General features: G+C 34.3%; 1 long non-coding RNA gene across 1 annotated transcript; it reads left to right on the forward strand.

Annotated features, from left to right (window-relative positions):
- The first annotated feature begins 4,092 nt into the window (after window positions 1-4,092).
- On the forward strand, window positions 4,093-10,481 carry LOC128806963 (uncharacterized). The gene is made up of 3 exons (XR_008436993.1): window positions 4,093-4,379; window positions 4,479-4,555; window positions 10,378-10,481. It is a non-coding gene; the product is annotated as an uncharacterized LOC128806963 (long non-coding RNA).
- The last annotated feature ends 9,934 nt before the right edge of the window (window positions 10,482-20,415 follow it).

The following is a 20,415-nucleotide window of genomic DNA, read 5'->3' on the forward strand; positions in this document are numbered from 1 at the left end:
TAGCTAAATATTTCTAAGATATTTATTTTTTCTACGTGTGAGCTTTTCTATTTGTTCAATATAACAATATTTCCCAATCATTTCTGAGTATTTTGAGGATTGTAACCTTAATGATTGTAAGGGGATTACATTTTTTGTAACGAGAAAAATATAAAAACAACATATACAATTCCTAGTATCACATTTCAAGAGAAGACAGGCTCATTCCAGATAATTGCAGCACTGATAATCTGAGTCCTCACAACTGTAACTACTGAACTGAGTAGTATTTTATCATTTTGACATGAAAATTTCTTGACCATATCTATGCTTGAGCTCACTGTGTCTTTTCATGAATTATGGGTAGATACACAGTTGTTGGACTAGAGACAGTATTTTTTTCAAAGTGCAGTCAAGGTCAAAATTAGCAAATTGAAACAGAAGCATATTTCTAACAAATATCTCCTTCTGAAATAAATAAAGCATGCCCGGTCCTTCAAGCATAGAAGAGCAAACTGGCAAAACTTCAGCCTTTAAAAGGACAGAAAAAATCAGTCATATGAAAATTGTCCTCCATATTTATAAGAAAGGACTATACAAAATCAAATATTAACTATTTGAATTTGGAGAGATAAATGCTACATTAATACTAAAAACCTGGAAAGCCATTTCTTAAATGATTAAAAAAAGCAGGTCCTTCTAAAAGATGGAAATCAAGAAATACTTCAAATACAGACTTCTAGACTGTAGTTTCAGAGAACTAAGGAAAATAAACAAGTAGACGTGTAGATGTGACACCTGGGGACATGGTTTAGTGAGGGTCTCAGTAGGGCTAGGTTGGCAGTTGGACCCAATGATCTTAAGCTTCTTTCCCAAATGAAATGATTCTATGAGTCTATGCTGCAAGTTGCTAACTCTACTTGAGTCAAGGCAGTAAAAGACTAGTTTATGGCCTCTGTATTTTAACAATACCAAGAGAATAAAATACATTCAGCAAAAATTCTCTGAGCAAACCGTGATTTAATTAGTTGAAAAAAAATTAAATTATGAATATAATATTTTGTTGTTCATAAAACAGGAAAGAAAAATATATTTACTACCAAAAAAAAAAATAGTCCCGTTTCTTTAAATTTACCTTTTAAGAGGAATGCAGATATTTTAAAACATTTTACTTAGTTTAAAGCAATGCTTTCAATTGCAAAGTGTGTGTGTGTGTGTGAATTTTAAATAAATTCTTGTTTGGTGTCTTTGAAATTCTTGCCAGTATGACTATAGATGTTTATTTTAGGAGTAAATGGTAAAAAAAATGTAAGGCAACCTAAGTAACAAAGCTTATTATGTGAAATGTGTTTAAAAGAACTATATTTATCAGAGAAATATCTACATTTCCTAGCAAAAGTCAGTTCTCAAAAATAAATACAGGGTGACCCAGACAAGATCATATAAATATGCAAATCTGAATAACCAATATCACAAATATTTGTTTAAAAACTCCAGAGAAAAATAGAAGAGCCTCATATTTGCTTAGCAAAAGGTCATAATTCTGCATTATGGTAAATGTAGTCACTTTGAAACAGAATGAAGAACTGATCTAAAATTTCAAGCACAGTATTGATCTTTCAGTGACAAAATAATCTTTCTCATCACAGCAAATTTTCTATAGAGGTAGAGAATATACATCTGATAATTGTGAAAAAAAAAACCAGGCATGTCATGAGCAAGCTTAAGATTTTCTGATTTTTCATAAGCCTTCTTATATTGTGAGACATAAATTGACGCTAAAACTCAAGTCAGTTCTTTGTGAAAAAATGCCATGAACATTTGAAATGTATCTCTTCCTACAGTGTATGGTATTCCATTAAAGCATCTAAGAGCAGATTCAGAGTTAGTATACATCAGCTTCCTTCCTACAGTATAGGTCTCCCGGTCACTGATTCTCAGCTAATGTTTTAAGCTGAAGAATAGCTTCCTCTAGCCTTAATTGACTCAAAAGTTTATGGTTATACAGTGACTTCTAGGTTGTCTGGATCTTCACTATATACTTCTCATAGATAAACATCAAAAGAAACATGATACACTGAGTTTGAACTTTCACTTTGGAGTCAACAGTTACAGTGTAAGTAAAGAACACACCAAAAACTACTAAAGCTTTCTCAAAAGGGGAATGCTGAATTAAAACAGATTTTGCAGATGATATTTCATTCGTGCAGAATATTTTCTTTCTGGAACTAGACTTCATAGTATCTTACTTCAGTGATATTGAAATGTCTCATCTTTGAATTCACAATTGTGGATTCCAGTTTTTCTGTCAAGGGGTGGTAAAAAGTAAACAACTGTGGCTTGTGAATACTACACAAACTTCATTGCCTACTATTACTTACTGAATTATATCAATATTTGTGTAAAAGAAACAAAGCTAAGCACTAATAGAGTTAAAATACTCTATCTCACAGGGTAGCCACATGTTTTCCACTGTTTTGCAAAGTGTTAGGACAATATATCATTAAGAAATTGCTTTGTCTATCTACAGTAATATTTAGTGTATTTCTGGACTGCTATATAAATAAGAATTAATTTTCTCCAAACTGCAAGCCTTTTAATTTTAAGTAATTTGTTCATGAGTTTGTGTTCATAATGCTCATTCAGTCTTAGAATATGTGTTGATTTAGGCTGGGATAGAGTTAGTTTTCTGCCCAGCACCTAGTATGAAGCTGTGGTTGGATTTGTGCTGAAGCAACGTTGATAACTCAGGGATGTTTCAGTAATTGCTATTCAGTGCTTGCACAGTGTTTTGGCCTTTTCTGCCTCTCACTCCACCCAGTTAGGGGGGTACAAGGGGTTGAGAGGGGACATAGCTGGGACAGCTGACCCCAAGTGACACAAGGCAGAGCCCATACTCTGCTTTCATGCTCAGTAAAAAAGGCTAGGGCAAGGTTGGCTGGGGCAAGGGCTGCTCAGAGCCTGGCTGGGCTTCAGTCATTTGGTGCAGAGGAACTGTTTTCATTTGCATTACTTATCTCTCTTGGGTTTTATTTATCTTCCTTTTTTATTTTTCTTCTCATTAAAAGGTTTTATTTTATTGCAATTATTAAACAGTTCTTATCTTGACCCACGAGTTTTCTCACTTCTACCCTTACATTTCACTTCCCCTGCCCTGCTGGGTTTTGGGAGTAAGTGAGCAGCTGTGTGGGTCTTCACTGTCATATGGGGTTACACCACGACACATAATGCAGCAGACTGATTTCATCACGTACGCTCTCCTCTCCCCACACTTCCCCCCCAAAAAAACCCCTAAACAAGATGAAAGGAAAAGAAGGAAATAAGGAAAATGCAAAGCATAGGATTTTACTTTTAGTGATTATTACTCAAACAACATCATTATAAAATCCTGAATAACTTAGGGAAATCTGTGGATAATATTGCAAAAATCTGCCAAGCAATATAGAGAACAATTAATTAAGTAGTCATTGATAGACTCTTTTGGTTAGTGCTTGTTGCATCCCAGGTTTGGGTTCAGATTAGGGGTTCTGATCTATGTTAGATAGCCGAGTGCTGTGTACCCCCGTGCACCCCCCGTGTTTCTCCCCCCCTGCGGTGGTTCGCTCCGTGTCTCTTACTATTGGAGCTTCAGTCTGCCACTCCTGTAACCACTCCCTGTCCCGTCTGGAGCATTCGGTGTCTGTCACCCTGATCCCACAACCCCGTTTGCCCCGGAGCCTGGGGTCTGCCCCTGTCGCGTCCCCTTTGGGCGCCGTGGTCCACGTCATCACCACGGCACCTGTACCCATTAGGTGGGAGGGCTTCTGCTCTCCTCGTTGATAAAACCCCGCACATCCCAGATCTTGGGCCCATTTTTGTCCACGCAGAGTTGGGGGCAGTTCGCAGCTTCTCCACCACAGCTTCCGCAGCCATTAAAGCCTTTCAGCCTCCCTTGTAGGTGAAGTGGACATTCCTTCCCTCTTTGCCTTCATCCCTCGCATGCGGTGGTAGAAACCACGGCCAGCCCTGCCTGGAATGCGGAATGGAGCCACGCTTGGGAACAAGCAGTGAACCCGGTCTCTGGAGAGAAGCGGTGCCGCTCCAGGCGCCGGAGCTGCCAGGGGCCAGGAGAAAACAACGGAACGCCGCGAGTGCTCAACGTACCACTCTTAAAGAGCACCAGCATTATTAGTAAATACACTGTATCTTATTACAGAATTTTCCGTTACCCTTATTAGGTGGTTGTTACCAGAAGTACTGCATCCCTAGTGAAGCAGCTTCCAAGCAAACAAAAAAACACCCCAAAAACACTGTGCCAGGGTTTTTTTAAAGAAAATTGTAAATTTTCTTATATGAAACCTCTAGGGTTTCCACAAAACAATGAAAATCTCATTATGCAAGTCTTACTGAACTTCTAGGAGGTTTGTTATTTTCAGCTGTTTTTCCCCCCAAAAAACTAATGATCTCAATTTTTTATTCTATGTGTATGATATATTCACAGATTGTCCTATTTTTTGCAGATACCTCATGTGATTACTGATGACAGGAAGAATTCACCTTTTCTAAAAGAATTGAACCAAGTCCTGAATACCTGCAGGTAGGTTATATGAGTGGTTACTTATCCTGAGCTTGCCTTTCCCACTGCCCTTGCTGCTGGCCCAGCATGAGTTTCCTGTGCATCCATGGCTGTGAGCCAAGAGCCTCCCTTGTTTACCGTGCATGTCCTTATAACCTAATTTTTCCATATGTTTTTTTGATTTCCCTTCTTAATTTATTTGTTTTGGTAGTGTTTCTTACCTATGTTAACCACAATGACTGTTGAGGAGGAAATTTAGGAAGATTAAGACTCTGATTTAGGCAACAAGCTAAAATAAGTGCTGTGAATATCCTCTCTCTGTTACTATTATACCCACAAGCACATGAAAGGGAAAGAGAACCTTGAGCTATATATAAGATTTTCAACTTGCCCTCTAATGTGGGTACCATTTTGAATACTAGAACACAAGACTACAATGGGAAAAAATAACACCTAGCTTACTCTGTCAATGAAAATTTGTCCAGGGGAAATTAAAAATTCCTGATGATAGACAGCGCTGTAGTTTAACAGCACTCTTGAACCAGCAAACTGATGGGATGAACCTTTTCCATTTAGTCTGACAGTAGAACATTAATTATAAATTAAACTTTATTAGTGGCTTGTTGCTTGATATGAGAATAGCATTTATAGTTTAACAATAATTAGAAGGTTGAAAACTGTTTTATTCTCTTCAGTGACCATAAAATGGTTAATATTTATTTACTGATTATTTAGCTGATTTAAGGAAGAAGTAAATAGGAGCCTATGTATTCTTTTTCTTTTTTTAAGTTTAGGTGGAAATGTGTTAGGGTTTTTTTTTTTTTTCTTAATAAAGAAATCAATTTACCCAGAAATACTTTTTAGTATAATTTAGCCATTTTTTGTTTTTATATGAAGGATTTAATTTTAAAGAATAGCTCACATGAGAGAAAGCAGAGTCACTGTCATATATTATCTTCTCTGTTTTCAGAGAGCAATAGAACTTTCAAAAGGAGACAAATACATAGATTTAATGAACTGTTTAACTGTACACAGTGTATACTGCTATTGACATCCTGAGTGCTGTGCTAGAAAATCAGGGTAGTGAGAAATTTAAAATTAATTAATATAATAATCTGAAATAATTTAGTACTATGGCTATATTGGCGATAACAAGATCATGTGGCTTTTGGTTTTGTTCTTTTTTTTTTTTTACCTGCAGATAGAGACCCTCAGAATGGCTTTTAAATTTTTTTTTTTTATCTTGGTCTGTCCTATTTTCCCTGGCAAAAGAAGAAATTATTTATTGTTTACAAAATAAAACTGCTCATTTATTTGTGGCATCTTCATAAACCTGAAAAAGTAACTCAGAAAATCCAGGAAAGGCAATTCTACTTAATATTATATCATTTGGAACTGAAAACATAATTTTGATGTTCAGGTGGCTAAAACAAGACTTTTCATGAATCTCTGTGCTTGTATCAAAAGAAATGTTAGTTTCTAATAAATATTCCACTAAAAGCAGATGGCAAGAAAGACAGAGAAATTACTGCCTTGTGGTATGTTGGCTGTAGGAAGGTCTCATACAAATCTCTGTAATAAAAAGTACAAAGGTAACCATCTTTTTTTCCCCAGTTTTTCAATTTTATTCAAATGTATATATAATTATAGTTGTCACAAACAAAATTACCATGGAGAAGAGAAAATAATAAAAATTTTAAAAGGGTGACTGTAAAACTCAAATTGAAGAAATGGTGCTTCTGCAAAGTGGCATTTTCCAGGATACAATTAAGTTTAAAAGGAAAACAAAACAAAAAAAAAAAAAAAAAAAAAACCAAACAAAAAAAAAATGCAGTGGACTCACAAATTTAATGGAAAAATCGTAGGAATTAAATTTAAATAATGCATAATATTTTCAGCATTCAATATTTTAGGAAGAAAATATATTTTAACAAATCAGTTTTAATTAAACTGCCTCATGGTAAACAGTCTCTGAGATCCAAAATAAAAAGATATCTGTCTGAACATGGGAGGACAATAAGTAATATGTCACACACATATCAAGGCCAGCGATGTCTTTTCGTGGAGGCAGCAGTTTTTGCATTTTAGTCAATACCTAATTTCCTCCAGACTAATCAGATTGATTTTTGGGAAGAAATTATTGTAAAAGGTCCACTTTTGTAGGTTCACAGAGGGAAAGGGGTATTTATGCAGTTTTGGAAATAAATGGGAATAATTTCATTGAACGTTTTCATCAGTCTTCTTTACACAAAAGAAAAAAAAGAAGGGATGCACTAAGAAAATCTTCAAGTGAAACAGATCTGGAAGGTTTTATACAGAAAGAAATGTGCACCAAGAAGAATGAGATTATCTCAAAGACTTGAATAGAAACAAAATTAAGTATATTAGTACAAAGTGCAGTGCTAAGTAGTCATGGAGAATTCTGAAGCATTACATTCCCAAATATGCAGAAACTATGAATCATGCCTTTGAAAGAGTCTAATGGAACTGACTTTAAAAAAATTTAAATTATGCATTTAAGATTAATTTTCCTTGCTATTTACTAAGAAAATACTTAAAAGGGAAGGAAAAAGACTGTTACTATATGGAAGGTTATAGAGTCCATAAGGGGGTAAAAACAAAACAAAAAACCCAAAACCACTCTGAAATGGCAGTACGAATTTGGAACTTGTAGATAAAAATTCATGTTAAGGCAGCAAGTTGGAGAACATAGATGAAAGTTTTAGATTCTTATTTAATTTTTTATTATAAAATACAACCCCTTTTTTTGTTGCTTTTTGCAAATTTATTACAGTAGTTATTTTGATAGGAGAGGGGTTATTTTTCTCTAATGTTGTTTTGTGGGGAATATAAATTTTGAACCCTTCTTTGTCCTTGATCATGATGATTTGAGCAGTTTTATACCTTTGTGAAATCTGGCCAAAGACAAAAGATGAAACTCTGTTGTGAGGTGTGTTTTGTTTGCTTTTGTTTCAAGGACGGTAGAGCTCTCCTTTTCTTCTTTTGCTTACTTTGATTTTTGGTTTGTTTCCCCTTTTGTATATCCAGAGCAACTGTCATTTAAATCCCAAAGAATATTGAAATAGAAAAATATGAGGCACTCAAACTTACTGATGGTATATTAAAAATTCTTGCAAGAGGCTGCTACACAAATTCATGGCATTATATCCCACACAAAGCCCTAGAATCCCCCCAAAAATTAATCAAGGATTTTTCTTTTTGTCCCGACATTAATTTAGCCTGTTTATATTCCAGCTGAATGTCTAACTGTGGTGCAGATATACTTTGTTTTGCTTCCAAAATTCACTGATCACACAGCAGCATTAGGTTGCCCAGTCAACCCACTACTATGGTTAGAGGTTTTTATTGTAAAATCATGAGACAGAAAAGAGATTGATATGGCTTTCCTGATCTTTGTGGTTTGGTTTGGGAGGCTTTTTTTTTTTTTTTTTTTTTAACTATTATTTTTTTCCTTACTTTTTTCCTTCAACTATTGTTTTTTTTTTTGTTATTGTCAAGGAATAGTCATCTGAATCTAAGAGTAAGGGTGTGCTTACTATCCTTTCTCTGCATCTAACCAATGAATACATACACCAAATTATAGAATTATCAGGGTTGTAAGAGACCTTCAAGATCATCATCAACCCAACACCACCATAAACACTCTTCAACCATATCACCAAGTGGTACATCCTGATACCTCTTGAGCACTTACAGAGTGGTGACTCCACCAGCTCCCTGGCAATTAATTCCAAATCCTGCCCACTCTTTGTGTGAAATTTTTTTTTTAATATCTAATCTGAATCTCACCTGATGCAATTTAAGGTCTTTTCATCTTGTTCTATCACTTGAGACATGTCAAAAGAGACTGCCCTCCACCTGGCTATGACCTCTTTTCAGGTGGTCATAGAGAGCAATGAGGTCCTCCCTAAGCCTGCTCTTCTTCTGATTAAGCACCCCCAGCTCCTATAAGTGCTCCTTGTAAAACCTGCACTCCAGACCCTTCACCAGCATTATTCCCACTTCTCCGGATTTGCTCCAGCCCCTCAATGTCCTTTTTCTGAAGTGAGGGGCCCAGAATTGGACACAATATTTGAGGTGTGGCCTCACCAGTGCTGAGTATACTGACACACTGGCTCATATCCAGCTGGCTGCTCCACACCGCTTTCTGCTGAGCAGCTCTAAAACCACCCTTCCTTGAGCCCATAGAGATATATGGCATTGTTGTGACACAAGTGCAAGACCTTTTGAACCTCACACAGTTCTCCTCAGCCCAGCCATTCAGCTTGTCCAGATCCCTCTGCAGAGCCTTCCTACCTTCCATTAGAGCAGCTCTCGCACCCAAATTGGTGTCTGTGAACTTACTGAGGATACACCCCATCCTCACCTAATTGTTGATAATGATTTTGAACAGAACTGGCCCAAGTACTGAGCCCTGGGGAACGCCACCAACTGGGTTTTACTGTATTCACCACTACTCTCTGCACCTGGCCATCAAGCCAGGGTGTTTATCCAGCAGAGAGTACACCTGTCCAAGCCATGAACAGTAAATTCATCAGTTCCATTAGTTATCAAATCTTTCATATTTTCTGCAGAACTGATTTTTCAAGGAGAAAAATTTGAAGGGGGATTGTTTCACACTTATCTGTAATTCCTTGTAGTGTGGATACAAAGGACATGAAACAAAGAACTCTCAGTTTGAAAGCAGTAGGTTTGTAGTGTTTATTCATCTCCAATAGTAGAGAGGCTATTCCCACAAAGTTCAATTGTTTAATTTTGTTTAATTTTGCTTTGTTTTAGATCTGGAACTCTGTAGAGTTTATCATAAAGAAAACTAAGTAACCATATTTATTTTGTGTTGATGCACCTTTTTTTCACATATGGAATAAGTGATTTGTTCTAGAATAAGCAAGGAATCATTGGTACGCATATGTTTGTGTAAAGCAGCATTTACATGACTTCTATACTTACTAGATCATTACATCTCTCTCCACAAATAGACAAATTTGCAATTGCCTTGTTATCATAATTCCTCCTGCTCTCATAAAATATTTTTTTAAAAATCAGTCTTTTGATTACTTTCTTAAATTTCAGTTTATAGCAATAATGAAGTCAGTAGCAAGTTGCCAGAAAGGGTACTTATTTTTCATTAAAATATTCTTACAACATGAAATATTTCTGCTCTCCAAAATAGTTCTATAAGTTTTTTTTAAACATCTCTACTTCTTTTGTATTGAATTGGTAAAGAAACTGTAAACCAGTGAATTGATAAATGATAGTGAAGCCAGTTGCTGTCAAGAATTATTATAGCATTATTTATGTGACTTTTCAAAGCTTTTGTTACCTTCCATTCAATGTTATTTTCTAAATAAATTACATTTTGGCCTACAGATTATTTCTCACACAGCTAATTTCATATGAACAAAGGTGGTTTCTTTGAGTTCTGATGGTAAAATTATGGAAGAAATATTTGAATTTCATTTATTTGTTCAATATTTCTGAAATATTTTATATACAGAAAGATATTTTTTTTTGGCATACACAGCTTTATTCTCATACACTCTTAATGTAATTATATTGAATGAATTTTTACAGTAATTATCTTCTGAAGAACATTCCTAATACAATATATTTTTTGAAATAATTTTCTAAAATTGAAACCAAAAAGACATCCATAATGGTCTAGTTCACAAATTGCTGTGTTAAGAGTTTCCATTTAAGTAAATTGCCTAAGTGCATATCATTTTAAATCTAATTGTCACTCTTATAACACTGAACTGCTTTGATACCAACTATTTATAAGTTCAACATACCTACTTCACAGCTTTGTTTGCTCTATTTAGTAATTTACAGTATGTAAGAGCTGGCAGTATCAAACAGTGATGGAGCACCATGACAGCAACAGCAGCTCAACATTTTACTATAGTGAGTTTCCCAAGAGAAGAGAGACAAGCAGGTAAGCTCATGTAGAAATTAATATTGTAGCCATGACTCACAAGCTGATCACTGATCTAGAGTAAATGGAGTCCATGACAGTTCTTTTGGTTGAAAGACTGGGACTATAGTTTTTTAAGACTGAGTTGCCACAAAATATCAACCGTAAAATTAATAAATGATTGAACATTGCAACTTGAAATAATTTAAGACTGTTTTGTTTATTTTTGGTTTGAAGTTTTAGATCACTTTAGTCACTAAAAGACTATTAAGTAGTAATTAGAAGCATTTATGAATTGTGTCAATTCATCCATATCATCTGAAATTTTTTGTTTCACCTGAAATTAAAATGAAGTAAAAATCATAAAGATTTCCAAGTGTTTAAACAAATGGATATTTTCATCTACTTAAAAGGGCAAATTAAAAAAAAAAGTACCTAAGCATTGGATTTGTATTATTAATTGTAAAGTTGATTTAGTTTTTCCTCTCATCATTAAAAAGTATAAAAGTAAGTGGATCATCCCAAAGTATCAGGCGACCAATATTCACAGTCCAGAGCAACCTATTGACTGAGTACCACAAGGAAGGATGAAAACTTGAAGTTCAAAGCTAAGCTGGTCTAGGAAGACAATGAGACTGTCTCACAGGAGGTGAAACTGCTGCAGTCAATGCCATCAGGCATCTGAGAGAAGTCACTGACAAGTGGACATAAAACACAACGCCTCTTCACCAGACTAGTTCAAGTTAAAATACCTTATCCTAGGAAGGTTAGGAGACTTTTTGTGGTTTATCCAAAAGCCAAGTGTTTTAGACTCCTCAGCTAGTATCAATTATTTCTCCCCCAAATGATTCACAGCCATATGTTTTATTTGTTAAGTGAGATGTGGTACAATTATAATATTGTATGTTTGGTGAGTTTCTAGTTTTAAAATGTTCAAATTATTATGTTTTGCGTGGCATATTTGAATATGCATTAAACATAGAATTAAAATCCAGAGACTTTTTCCCCACAAGCCCATATAAAAACACTCCAGTTGCTAAGAGATAGAACTGAGGGCTTTTTGTTTGCTTGTTTGTTTGGGGTTTTTTATGCCCTGGTTTAATGAAATGGCTTTTGGCTAAAAGCACCTTTGAATTAAATTCTTCCTTTTGCAGACATATTATGTTTCCTTTTCTTCTTTTAATGGACTTCTTAAAGGAGTTTTCCATTTGTGCTGAAAGAAAATCCTTTGCATGTTCCAAAGCAAATAGTATTTCTTTTATAAAATTTTATCAGAGAAATAAAAGGTTTTACCTGATTACTTTCCCTTCAATGATTCTGTTTATCAGTTAAAACACACTACCAGTAACTGAGACAATGTTTCAAGTGGCATATGACTCTTGAAAGAATACTGTGCACAGTCAGTATGGTACACAAAATATAACTGCTCTTGAAACAAGAAATTATGTTTTAGCAAAGTTTTATTTGGAGGAATTTGGAAATACTCTACTGATGGTAAAACTAAAATAATTTTCTGAAACCATACTTTAGTCTACTCCCAGAAAATTGTAGTATTTCCCAAGAAATGTTACAAGAGTGTAAGAGAAAGATAAAAACTCCACTGCAAGCTTATTTTTGTCTTTACATAATGGATTAATTTATTTGTAAAGCCTTGCTATTTAGAAACATTCTGAAAATTAGTATCTGTGCTATATTTAGGGAAGGTACTATGACTTGCTAGAGGTGGACTAACACTTTATGGATCATTTCACATATACTGTGGCTATTTTCAGGGAAAAGAAACAATGCAAAAATCTAATTCTATCTCCTTCAAAAATCTAATAGTGGGGTTTTCGACTCTTCATAGGATCTCACTACAAAAACTTAGTGATATGTAGATGAATGAGCAGCTAGACTATTTTATAAAATTTTTCACTGCTTTTCTTTGTGTTGTTTGTGTTCTTTGTATTCAAATTATGTCAACCTTATGGGTGAGCGGAATAATGTTAAACTCATAGACATTTCAGGTTAGGAAGCTCATATTATAAGCAAATATATTATTGTATTGTATCACATATTTTCAAGGCGAAGACATAATGCATGTACAAGGTTTGTTGACACTACCAAAGACATGAGCAAAACAAGGAGCAACAACGATCGTGTTCTCCTGTGAGAGTGTTGGTATTATTGATATCCATAGTAGCACCAAGGTCAGTAGTGTCATATGATAAAGATGCTAGATAAAAACAAAGATTTTAAATTATAATTTGAGCAAAGTGAGATGTGAGCTGGTGTAAATAATCAGTTAAAGTCAGTTGCAAACAAAATAAATATATATCCCCTGTCTAAATCCAGCTGGTTACACTGACTGACGCAATGCCAGACTTTTTTTTTTTTTCTGAGGATACATCTGGAGAGTGTTTGGCATTTTGCATGTTTTAACTTAAGTACTAAAAAACTAGATAAAAATTAGTACACTGTGTAAGAGTTTTAAAGAAATTGTGAGAACAGCTTATGTCCATTACTCATTGGAAATCTGGTATAATTCAGACTAAGAAGCAATGGGATTCAGAGATTAGCTACTTTCAGTAGATATGCAGATGAATGTAAAATTCAGAATGACATTTACTTGTTTTTTTTCTTTTTTGCAGTTAATTTTAGGAGTGATTGCTTAACAATTTTATTAAGTTGTTACTACTAAGGTAATTTACTGCTTTTTTCAACTTTTGTGAATAAATGGCATCTGAAAAATTGCTGTGATAGAACTGTTTAAATAGTGATCAGGTCAGTTTTAAACTCTAAAATAAACTTTACCAAACTTATAAGTAGCAATACATCCCATGGTATTTCTATCTTTCTTCTTCTTTCTTCTTCATGCTTGATTCTTTAATGTTATTACTTTCCCTCTCAAAAAAAAAGGACCTTAAAATTGCATTTTGATGCAGGTTTTCCTGTATTTCTTCCAATTTATTAGTCGGAATATATATATTTGCATTCCTTGCATTTCTCTTGTTCTAGGTTTTTCAATTTTATGTTACTTAGATGCCTCCCTTGTGCAACTCCTTTGCCTTCTTGGTTGTCAAGCTGCTCATATGCCCCTGCAAAATGCTAATTTATGTGTGTCACAGGGCTCTTCTTCTTCTACAAAATAATAATCTATAACATATGTATAGATGTTATAGATAGATTGTTATGTTTTGCTAATTTTTTCTCTGCATATTTTTTAATACACCATCCTCAAATGGGAGATTTCTGTGTTAGATATACCATCACAATCGATACAGCTTAGTTATCTATATTTACCAAATGCTAGTTACTGAAAAGCTAGTGTGGAGACAATATTTGCTGGTTCACTGAGTAAACAGAGATAAATGTGGATCATTTGCTAAAGTTAAAAGTGTCACTATTTGCTATAGTGACAATTTGCCTTCTGACAGCAGAGATGGCTGCATATGGGGGAAGTGTTCTAAAGATGTGTGGATGTGGAACGTGGGGATATGGTTCAGTAATAAACACAGTGGTGTTAGGTTAATAGTTGGGCTTGATGATCCTGGAGCACTTTCCAACCTTAATGATTCTGTGATTATATGTAAATATTGTTGCATATTTTTTTTACTATTTTATAAAGCATACATATACTTGAAGTGCTTTTCCCCATCTTTTATTTTTCCCGTCATCTTTTGTTTTCATTTGCCCTCTTTTATAAAATGCTTTATCTGAAATGTTTATACTTATTTGATGAGGTCCTAGCATTTTGAAAAGATTTAGACTCAGAAAGGGTATTTTTGAAAAATATTAAAAATTATTTGTTCATCTTTCATATGGTTATTTTAAAGTCACTATAACCTCCTTAGTATGTAATTCTAAATGTTGCATCTGCATTCTCTAACTCATGTACTGCATAATGCAAATGGATAAATAAATTAGTGATAATTTTCCCATCAGTATTATACGGTAGTCAGCCAGAAAAAACCTCTATTGTTGGTCTGCACTTAAGACCACTAGTAATTTGAAAAAAAAAAATTAAATATCTGTGTTCCATTTACTTTGATGGCATATTGTACAGGCTGGGAACCCTGGGAAGCTTAATTAATGCCTTGTGTCATGAACTATGACAAACAGTCTTTTACAATATATAGAACCTATATTACCTTGATAGTCTTCATCACAATTACATATCTTACACAGTATTTTTTTAAAATCCTATTAAAAACACAATGAATGGACCTCAGCGGGGTACACTGGTATTATCTTTGCTAAATAAAAATTCAGAGCAGAATATTTTCAACAGTTTCCAGATGTTTTGTGTTTATACTCCTGTGTGCATGTGTGTGTGTGTACATTCATTAATGTTTAAGTAAAAGATAATTATTCCAGTGAATCTGAGTGTGAGAGTATGGAGTCTCCTTGCAACCCCAATTTCAGTGGGAAAAGAGCTTTTTTCCCTGATAGGAAATGTTGAGCACTCTGCCAAAATAGGGCATCATATGTAACACTGCATAAAGAAGAATGGACGTGGGTATTTACTGCCTAAGTAAAACCTAAAGATTTTTGATCTCTGTAGAGTAAAATTCCAGATTATATATCAAAGGTATCTACTTATTATCAGACCAGATTCTCTGCACAACTGATCTTTCTACATTTTGTTCTAATTGAGGCAATAGTGCATGGTTCTGTCTCTGCTGTGTTCTCCAGGTTATTTTGCAAGTGTGAAATTATGGCTTCAGCTGTTTTAAACATCTCTTATCCCTATTTTCCATTCCAAAGGAATTAAATTCCTCTTTCAATCCCTTATTGTGCCCTGCCATGTCATATTCAGCATTAGATCAGGGAATCATTTGAAAATTAACTGAGGAAAGAAAGCAAAAAATGTTAATTTTTCAGGCTGATCAGTTAACTGTTGACTATGTTGATCAGCCACACAGATATATCTGCTTTTGGAAAGTGGTAAGCACATTGGAACAACAAAATTAAAGGAAGATAAAGAAACATTGAAAGCTGCCATTTTTTTTTTAAGTTAAAGGAATACATGCTCAGATTTTTGTTAAGTTTCAAATTTTCATGCTGTTTTCATATTTTGGAAAATTCTTTGAGATCAAAAGAATAAGAAATATATTTTCACAGTTAAGTGACTTTTCTTGAAAAAATTAATGCTGTCAGTTATTATATGATATATAGTGGAATTCTTCCCCCCCACCCACAATTGATTGTGATTAAAAAAAAATAAATAATACTAGATTAAAAAAAAATAAATAACACTATTTCTAAATAAGCTGTCATCAAATCTTTATTGCAATTTACATCTAAAATCAATCACTGTCATAAATGTCAAAAGGTACAGAAGTATTATAACTTATAAAAATAATATCAGAAAAAAGTCCTGAATATTTGAAAGGAAAAGTAAATAACTTTCACAATAAAATGTCACTCTGTTATATTAATTTCTGACACTCAGGAGACAGTGTTAAAAGCCTTCCTGAAGTCCAGGTAGAAAATATCCACTGTTTTTTCCTTGTCTACCAAGCTAATAATTCAATCACTGAAGTTTATCAGATTGGTCAAGCAAGCCTTCAACTTCATGAGTGCATGTCAACTACTCCTCATCACCTTCTTGTCTTTCACATGCCTGGAAATGGTTTCCAGAATTAGCTGCTCCATCACCTTTCCAGGTATTGATTGAGGTGTGCCTGACAGAACTGTAGTTTCCTGGGTCCTCTTTCTTGCCCTTCTTGAAGCCAGGAGTATCTTTTGCTTTTCTTTAGTCCTCAGGCACACCTCAGTGGCCATGGCCAGTCTGGGGTTATGGACCATGGCCTTGCAATAACATCACCTACTTCCCTTGGTGCTCCTGGCTGCATCTCATCAAGACCCACAGACTTATGTAAGATTACTCAGCTTGAGTATTTCCTACCTAATCCTCTTCTACCAAGACTATATCTCCCTAGTATTACTGGTAAAGTTACAGGAAAAGAGGCAAAGAGGGAATTAAATACCTGATCCTTTTCTTTGTCCTGTGTTGCTTATGCTCCTACCCTGTCCAGCAGCAGGCTCACATTTTCCTAGTCTACCTTTTGCCTGTTATGTGCTTCTAGAACCTCTTATTTTTGCCCTTGCTGTCCCACTTGGATGGTTTCAGTATCAGCTGCAAACTTATGATTCATCAGAAAAAAACACCGAACTGTGAGATTATAGCAAAGCTTTTATACTTTTTAGTGTTTCCCTAAGGAGTCTCTTGAAACAAACAGGAAAAAAATTAACTTACGCCACAGTGAAACAGCATTTCATTTCAGAGTTCAATTATTTTTCAGCTTAAAGAGCAGGTAAGAGAGCTCTGAGTTCACTAATGTGTGACATACCCAAACTGATGAGTTTAGGTTTCAGTTAACAGAGGAAAATATTGTCACAGTATCTAAGTAATCTGTGAATGGCTGAAGTAATTATGTAATACCTTTTACTTGTTCTAGTGCAAGCATTTTATGTCACTATTTCCAAATTTCCTCATATCAAAATTATGAGAGATTAGTTTTAAAAAGTCTAAGCTAAAGTTATTTTCTTGCTATCTCTGGAAAATGGCATAACATTTCTTTTCTTGCTTTTGGGAAAGTCTACTGCGGCGTCTACCATGATGTCTCAGAGATGACAGGGAGTAGTCTAGTAGAAATTGCTTCATTCCCTTGGTCCCCTTTGCTATCTACTCCCATGGACCTGTGCATACCCAGTTTGCTGCAGTATCCCTGAATTAATCTTCCTATCTCATGAATAGTACTGTAATCCTTTAGACTCTGCCACTAGGCAATGTGAACCTGAAACATTTCAGAAGCAAAATTTCCACTAAAGGCAGTACTGACTGCCTCACCTTTTTCTGAGTCCATTGTCAAGAATTCTTCTGCTTTTTTTTTGCAAGAGAATAGAATTGACTTTAGCTTAAGCTTTACTTCAGCTGTAAATGTAGAAGCCATATTTTAGCTTTCTGCATCCCTTCATTTCCAAGTTCAGCAGAGGTCTGCCTTTATTACATCTTTGAATGTCTGAGTAATGTTTCTGTGTTCTTCCTGTGCTCATTGAATGTTTTCTGTGAAGGTACTGAACATTTGCTGTTCACTTAATAATTAATTAACATTGGAAGATCTTTTCTTTGAATGCCATTTCCTTGTCTCTTTCCTAGCTCCTACCATTCTTCACTTACAGGTGCGATTTTACAACCTTACACATATCTGTAGTATTGTTCCCTATTTCACATCAGATGAATAGTCCTCTAAAACATGAAGAATCTACCTTACAGAGGAAAAGACTTGCCCATTACAAAGACAGGAGAGGATCTGAAAGTTTGGATGAGAAATCGATACTTGCATCGTCTTTCCCTTCCTCATTGCAGTGAAAATAGGGTAACAATATATTTAGGAAGTCTATTTTTCCAGGGTAGAAACCAAAGCTTTGTCATGACAGAAAGAATGCAGTGATGCTTAGAAAAGTGAAATCATGACGGTTTTCTACTTGAAAATACCTAATGTTGGGTGTATCATCATAATTATTTATTTTAAAGCCAGAAATTTTGAAAATATGTACGAAAGACCTTGCTTTCCTTAGAAGGAATTAAATTATGTGAGGAGGGATTTAAGGTGATTTTTTCTAAGGCAGTGTGGATATATTTAGAGATTCTGAAGCACCCAAGTGAAAGACCTACTTTTTGAAATACTGTTGTAACAGCTGCATATGCTAGCACAAATAAAGTATAACCTTGCAATGAAATATGTGCGACCATAGTTTTAATGATCAGTTTCTTTTCATATTTGGGACGGAGTTCTGAATGTATCTATGTACTCATTTCAACGCAAAGACAATGACCTCAAACCCCAGCCACATATTTACCTTCAGGATGAAGTGTTTCATAAAATGAACATTATTTCTATACCTAACATACAGATATTAATACTTGTGTATCAGTTTGCAAGTGTAATCAGTAGCCATTTCAACACAACAGCTCAGTTCTAGTTATAAGTATTTTTTTCCTCCTGTGGGCATTGATCTTATGCTCATGTCCATGTTGAAAAACTGAAGAAACTAAAATTTTAGAAAAAAGAATGCCTAATGAAACTCCTGTTTCAAAAGCAATCTTTGAATAACAGATATATTTTGACTACAATCATAAATTCCAGGTCGCACTTCAGTCTACCTTAATGACTCATATGACTGAATATATTTTTTACCTAAGAATGTGAGACTGCAAATCTACTTTTTACCAGTTAAAGATTCTTTAAGACAAAATTTTCTGTTTAGTCAGCTTTGAAAAGCATCTGTCTTAATTAAAGTTATTCCTTTCCCCTCTTGATACTCCTTTTCCCCTCTGCATGAAAACAAGCATAATAGATTAAGGCAATATCTGCTGGTTCAAGAATTTATTAAGGAAGGGGAAATGAGAAGCTTTAGTGTAAAAAGAAAAAGGAAATGAAATTTTTTTCCCTCAGAGATCTCTAATATGAAATTACAATATATATGGGCATGGCAGAAATTTTACAGGACAGCAGAAATTTGAGAGGACCTCTCAAGAGCTGGTCTCCAGTTTGTCCTTCAAAGACTTTTGGCTAAAACTTCATTTTTCAATACCTTTAATTTCCTAAAACGAGGGAATATTTTAATGTCACTGCAATTGGTTATTCATGCCAATAACAATGGAATATTGTTACAATACAACAATGTGTAACAATAAAGTGTAACAATGTCTGCAATAAAGTGTTAGCATTTACCCCATTTCTTTCTATCATCTCAGCTGAGTAAAAAAATATATATTTCCTAGGTGATAAAAAGAAATCTACTGAATATAATTCCTATCTTAATTTCTTTCTTTAGTACATATTTGGACAAATGTTTAAAATAATTTTTAAAAAGGCCATCAGATTTTTTCTTTAGCTGCTGATTCTGTGAGGTTTTTTTATTTATAATGCATGTATCTGCGTATGTATGTATGTGTGCTTGAATATGTAAATAATGCAATATCTCTGCCTTTGATTTAATACAAAAAAATGTTCAGCAGGTCAAACTAGTCACACACAAAATAAATTAAACTCCATAAACATAAAACTAGCTACAAATAATTACCTTAAACTTTAGATTTTAAAGGCTTACATCTTTTTAATGACTTTTTAAAGTCCTTAAATCTTAAAATTCCAGAAGTTTACAATGTTCAAGAAAGTAAGGCAGAGCTTAAGAAGATTAAATCCACCAATTCAGGAGGCCCATAGCTATGTGTAAAAATGTAACATTTGTAATATAAGGCAAATATAGAAGAAGTACAGCTTTAAAAATAATCATTATACATTATGCAAAATTAAAGGAGTAATTAAGTAAAAGGTAAGTTTAGGTATTCTAATAGTTAAATGTTCTATGTTTTCCCTAACATGTTCTTCCTTAATTTCTGCTATGTCGAATGGTTAGTTCTTTGAAAAGTTTTGGGGGTTTATGCGGCTTTTTAGAAACAAAAAAGTACATATCATGTAAATTTTTATTTCAGAGAGACTGAAAATACTGTTGCTATTTTTCAAAAGAAAAAAAAAAGAACACATAAAAGATTATGTTGCAAAAAGAACTTTTTCTGAAACTGGAAATTCTATTTAAGAAGGATGATCTAGAACAACATTCAGGGTAATACTCTTTTAAGAAAGTATTCTCAAAAATCATGGTGGTCTTTAACACAGATCATTGGTGAAATTCTCTAGTGTAGATGACAGTTAACACAGATCATAACAATGGGAAAGAATTCCAATCATTTTACTAGTTTTGAATGTGACTTTAAACAAAAGCTTTAGGAATGTAAAAAAGGTCCTTCGCTCAGTAAAATTTTTGTACTACCAAGAATGTAATAATTACATAGTTACATCTACAGAGGTCTTTATTGCAAATCTTTTTTTTTTTCATTTGCTTTATTTCCAGTGCATGCTGGGTTGCCCAGTTGAGTGAAAGCAAGTCATAA

This window comes from Vidua macroura, chromosome 4 (assembly GCF_024509145.1).
Source record: "Vidua macroura isolate BioBank_ID:100142 chromosome 4, ASM2450914v1, whole genome shotgun sequence".
In the NCBI taxonomy this organism is placed as follows: Eukaryota; Metazoa; Chordata; class Aves; order Passeriformes; family Viduidae; genus Vidua; species Vidua macroura.